Below are 6,000 nucleotides of genomic sequence, written 5' to 3'. Positions count from 1 at the left end.
CACAGATGTATAGTTTTGGCATTTGATAGAAAATAACGTGATAATGCTTAAAAATGTGGCACTTCAAGAAGTCTTAATTGAACCCAAAACATTGTCCTCTCTTCAAATGATGCCACTGCCCTCACCATGAGAAAAACACACACAAACACATGTACACAAAAACATACAATATTGATTTAAATAGTTTCTTAAATAATTTTGTTTACTTGAACAATTGAATTAAACATTGGAAAATGAATGTTGACAATGTTTTGTGATCATTTTAGCCTCTTCTGCATGTCCAGATCATTAATAGTAACAATCAACTGATTCTTATGCATTACACTTTCAAAAATAATTTATATTGCAGCCCACTGACTTGGTTTGAAATCTATTATATATATATATTATTATATATTATCCAATTTGGGACCCCCACCTAACTAGATCATGAAAATTCCCAAAATCTCGGGGGGTATACCCCCCCAAACCCCCCTAGAAGGTTTGGACCTCGGTATTTAGGAAATCCTAGATACGGCCCTTATTCCAATCTAAAGTATTGCTTTCGCCATTGTAGCATCGTTATTACCATAGGAGAACTGTTAAGGTGGAAATAACATTTGTTTGTCGTCCAAGATGTAGAGTTTTAAAAAAAAATACACTGGGCAAAGAGCGATTGCAAATTTAATTTTGGAAAAAGCAATATAATTGGGAGTAATACATGCGGGGCCTTGGATCACTCATTGTAATGGTGCATATTTTTGACAACCAATATCGTTTAGGGAGAAGGGGTCACTCAACCCACCCTGCAGATGTTTTAAATCTTACTTGCAGCTTCACAGGGAGCGCACGGCACCAGATTATGACAAAAGACAAGCGCCACCACCTCCTAATGGTCATCCATTCAATCAGTGATGACCTGAAATTTAGAGATGTTATTTAAAGTAGAAACATATCTGCCATAAGTGAAAATTCCTAAATTGAACTACAAACCATTGATGAAATGACTTCTGTTTTTAAAAATCCTTGATAAAGGAGGGAGTAATTATCACATGCTCGGACACCCAAGGTTCCACACACTGTTAAAGGGGCTTTTTCCATGGTTCTTTAAGTAGACCAGAACTGAAGAGAAATTAGTATAATGAGTTATTGATATTCCACCGGTTTTCACACCATTTCAGGGACTTTATCACTGCATTATAAAAGACCACCCAAAAGGTACTGAAATAGGAACTTTTAAGTGATGCAATTCTACAACTGCTGTAACTAAAAAATTCTCCCAGAAATAACTATGTCCAAAATGCAGTATCCCAGAGTAGATGTTTGGTGGTATCGTGGAACTAAAACCTTGTACCCAGTCTTGCCACAGGATTGGACTGGGACCTGTGCACTTGTACAGCCAGAGATGTTTTTTATGCAATACCAATAGGCGCGTTCACACCGGAGTACTTTGGAGTACTTTTCCCACAATAGTTCATCAGAACTACGATATATTTGCGTTCACACCAAAAAGTAGTTCAAATTAGTTCATCTGACCCGCTTTTCGTCGTGGGAGAAAATAGTTCATACGTCTGATTGGCTGTGCGGAATGCAAACCACGCCCGTTTGACTCTGAATTTTTTTTTGTAAGCGGACATTGTATTTGCTCGCTTCGGCCAGCGCACCCGAAGAGATTACTTTTGTGAAAGCAGTTATTATAGCAACACTAAATAAATCATCGGAGCGGTGGAGTGATGAGGATGTGTCGGTGCTTCTGGCGATTTACTCGGAGGACGCGAAGCGCCGCATTCAGAAGCTTCTACTTAATGCAGTTTCCTTGGCTCAGCAAAGTTAGCAGACCTGGCAAAGTCATGTCGGGACGACTACGAAGGTAAAATAAAATACATGCACTGCACTGTTTTAATCTGCACAATACTGGTCTTAGATGTACTTTTATTTGCTCAGTAGATCGAGCTAGCCATGCTAGAACTTACTATCATAGGTCCAAGCTGGCTAACAACATCTAGCTAGCTATTCTCAGCCGTGCCCGCTATGAACACGTTTTGACTTGTGAATAAGTGTGCAATGTTCTGTAATTTGCTTCACTAACTCATGGCACTAATCGTGTGTTTCAGGTGAGGTGTTTCTATCTGGATTAGAAACTAGTTTTCCGATAAATATAACGTTAGCAATTAGCATGCTAGCTGGACATAATGCTACCTCTAACAATACATTGTAGTTGCTATAATTTCAAGTCATTTGCAACATTCATTCTACATGTTAATGGTAAAAGCTTAAACAGTTGATTACCTGCATGCCACAAAGACTGATGTTCTAATATTTTTGCACATTTAAGTAGAAATGTAATTGAAATTCAATTTATTTTTCCTTTTTTTTATTGATTGTTATAATTGTACTCAGCCATGTTATGTTAGATGTCAATCCACTTACACTGTAACTACTCTGGCCTTGACAGAAGGTTACACATCTAACTGATGTCCACTAATCCCTATAAAACAAAGTTCAAGCATACATTAAGCACAAAACAATAAATAAGGGCACTTTGATATTTATTTTTTATTTGATATTATTTGATATTATTTGATCCTATCTTATCTTCTACTTTACACCTGCATTTTGTACACTGTCCCTGCCTGCACCATGTCCAATGTTGAACAATGTTGTCTCGTTGTTGCGATTAAACTGATCTTGTATCTTGCTTATTTCACCTTAGGAAAGCGGGCACGCGATGACAGCTTCCTTGACACCATCATGGCGATGGACCGCCGTGCCATGGTCAGCAAGGAGAATGAGGACCTGCGTGCCAAGGAGATGCACGACGAACGGCTGCTGCATTCACACAAGGCCCAGGAATCGGACGACCAGCTGCTCATGGTGATGCAGCGCCATGCTGACTCGGCGGCGCGCCAGGTGGAGCAACAAAATACCTTTCAGGCTGGGCTTCTGGCAGTGCAAAGCGAGCTGATTAAATCCAACAGGCCTTCAATAAAAAAATAAAGAAAACTTGTCGTCGTTGATAAACTGTACAATGACTTGTTGGGAGGCGTGTGGTGCAGTGGTCTGGTGCGTTAGTGTTCGGATCAGGGGAGCACAGGTTCAAACCCCACTGCAGTCAGCATGTCGTTGTGTCCCTGGGCAAGACACTTCACCCCAAATTGCCTACACCTGGGACAGTTAATTTTGTATTATTGTGATTATATATATATATGCCACTGTTATTAATACTGACACTTCACTTTGCACTAAGGTGTGTCTGCTGCTGAGCCTATATATTGTTATTATATATATATATATATATATATATATATATATATATATATATATATATATATATATATATATATATATATATATATATATGTTTTGATACTACTGACACTTTATTTGATATTGAAAATGTTAACTTCTATTTACATGCATACGACACACCTTAGGCCTGTACTACGAAGCCGGATTTTCCTAACCTGGATATGTTTGAGTTAGCCGGTTGGCCCAATCCAAAACATACGTGCTCTGGCTAAACTGTACTACGACGCTGGTTATCAAGTGGATCGCTTAAGCCAGCCGTGTCCTATCTAGTTAGGTGCGCGTTCACATGAAAGGGGTGGTATTTGGAGCATTCGACCAATCTCAAACATGGACAAGCGTACTGACAGCGCAGCGTCATACTTCCTGAATGAAAAGTGAACTTTAATATTAGTCAAATATGAAGAAGTTAAACTTTAAACATCCATGACTTAAACACTTTATCCAGGATAAAAGCCACATAGCTGCACCTGCAAGGTGAATACAGCTGGTAAAAGAAAAAGCGTTTGAATGCGTACATTAACAGGTTTATGAAATCACTGCCCCGTCTAAGACACGATCTGACTTTAATTAGGAGAATTTGACTCGAGTGTTTCGTCAACTTAATGTGTTGCTTAAAATAATACTTCTGCATACAGTATGTGACACTGTGAGTGTTGCACGGCCAGATACGGCTCAAGAAGCTGACTCAGATAAGGACATATATGATACATTATGATGTGATATGATATGAATGATAATGGGACACATTTTGCCGGCCGTCTTTCCTGCAACGGCAGTTTTTCTGTATTTCCTCTATCCTGTAATATGACTCGATAGCTTTAAACTCCGCACACGGAGCTCTGATTGGTCAGCAGGCGGTGCTTTCACTGAGTTGATCTCTTAGCCTGCAACCAGAGATGGGGTCGTTACTAAAAAAAAGTAATATATTACATATTACATATTACTTTAAAAAAAAGTAATATATTACACTACTTCGTTACTCTCTACATAAAGTAACTCGTTACTTTACTCGTTACTTTACTCGCAGGGCCGGCCCGCCCCTCCCTACAGGCAGATCACGCAGACTGCTAAAGTTTCAAATGTTCTCTTTAGTTCAGTTTCCATTGTCGCATAAGACTGATCCAGATAGCTCTGACCATGGCTGTCCTCTGTCTCCTGCTATCTGTATTTTGCGCAGTATATCTCTGAACGATACGATGGTGATTCCACTGTGCAAATGGGCAACATTTTATCTACTATGAAGGATGCTACAAGCCTGTCCATCTCTGCTTTGGTTACCGGTAATTTTTGCTGCTTCGGAGTCGGTGGCGCCGCACTCACAACATCCTCACTCTGGGTTCGGGGGTCCTTAGCTATTAGCTTCACTTTAGCATGTGTTCTTTGCAGGTGTTTGTTGAGGTTTGACATGGTGTTTACAGCAGTGGATAACAGCTTCTGGCCTGGACACAGTTTGCACCTCACCGTCACATTCCTGTCTATTCTTCGGACGAACTCAAAATAATGGGCATACCTCCACCCCTCGAAAGTTATCGCTGACTCAGCCATGTTTATGCAGCACTGCACGTGGAGATGTGGACGCGCAAGTCGCGCAGATTACGTACATATAAACCTGCGGCGGAAACCCCTCTTGTCTGTCAGTGTGATTATGACTGATTTTATAAAAGTAACGAAGTAACGCGTGTCGGGGCAATGTTAGTAACTGTAGTGTGATTACTGAATTATAAAAGTAACGCGTTACACTACTCCGTTACAGACAAAAGTAATATTATTACAGTAACGCGTTACTTAGTAACGCGTTACTTAGTAACGCGTTACACCCAACTCTGCCTGCAACCTAACCTCCTCCCGAGGAGGTTAGCCGCTCAGCATAAGTTACCATGGAGATCTAGCCCGCTAAAAAGAGAACCAGCGTCGTAGGACCGGAAAGCCCGAGTTTTCCCTGAAGTCAGCCGGCTAAGCGAAAATCCGGCTTCGTAGTACAGGCCTCTGGGACAGCGTGATGCTGTTATTGATATTGTCTTGAGTGTGCAATAAAAGAGAACCTACATGGCGATTAAACAGAGCCTGTATCTTACATTTTTCATTACATTTCATGTAACTAAGCTTGCTTATTATTCTGATACCATCATGTTTCATCGGTTATAAACTGGCGAAGCTTTATTTGTTGTGGCTTTCAAAAAGATAATTTCATTGTATTTCAAAATGGCGTCCAACACAAGCACTATTTATTTATAGAAAGAGAAATTGTTAAGTTTGTTATTACCAGGGTTACTATTAATTATAGTAAGGGAACATCTTAGGAGTTAGTGTAGTGAGTTTCAGAGCAGTGTAATCATTATTTGACCTAAAACTAAATGTTTTTATGATCATGGGGATTTGCTAACTTTTTATTTCCCCCATTTTACACAAATGGAGGCCACTATGGGCCAAAACTAACACGTAGGTTTCTGTAGGGTTCATGGCAGACGGATGCAGTTGCTCTCAGGAGGATATATAATAAAGGTGTGTTAGCTGCTGAGCCTATTTAGTGTGCATACGACACACCTAGCACAGTTTATTCATTTCACACGTACAGATATTGATGTAAATGATGAGATTGTTTAACCCTTTGGAGTCCTGGGCTAATTTGGCCGTTTTCACATACTTTTGATTTGTCTTACTAAACCCCATTAAGAAATGTTTGGCATGTCAATGTTTGGTATCTTTTTTTTA

Source organism: Trematomus bernacchii, unplaced genomic scaffold (assembly GCF_902827165.1).
Source record: "Trematomus bernacchii unplaced genomic scaffold, fTreBer1.1, whole genome shotgun sequence".
In the NCBI taxonomy this organism is placed as follows: Eukaryota; Metazoa; Chordata; class Actinopteri; order Perciformes; family Nototheniidae; genus Trematomus; species Trematomus bernacchii.
The sequence above is the reverse complement of the archived record's forward strand: the minus strand, read 5'-3'. Positions refer to the sequence as shown.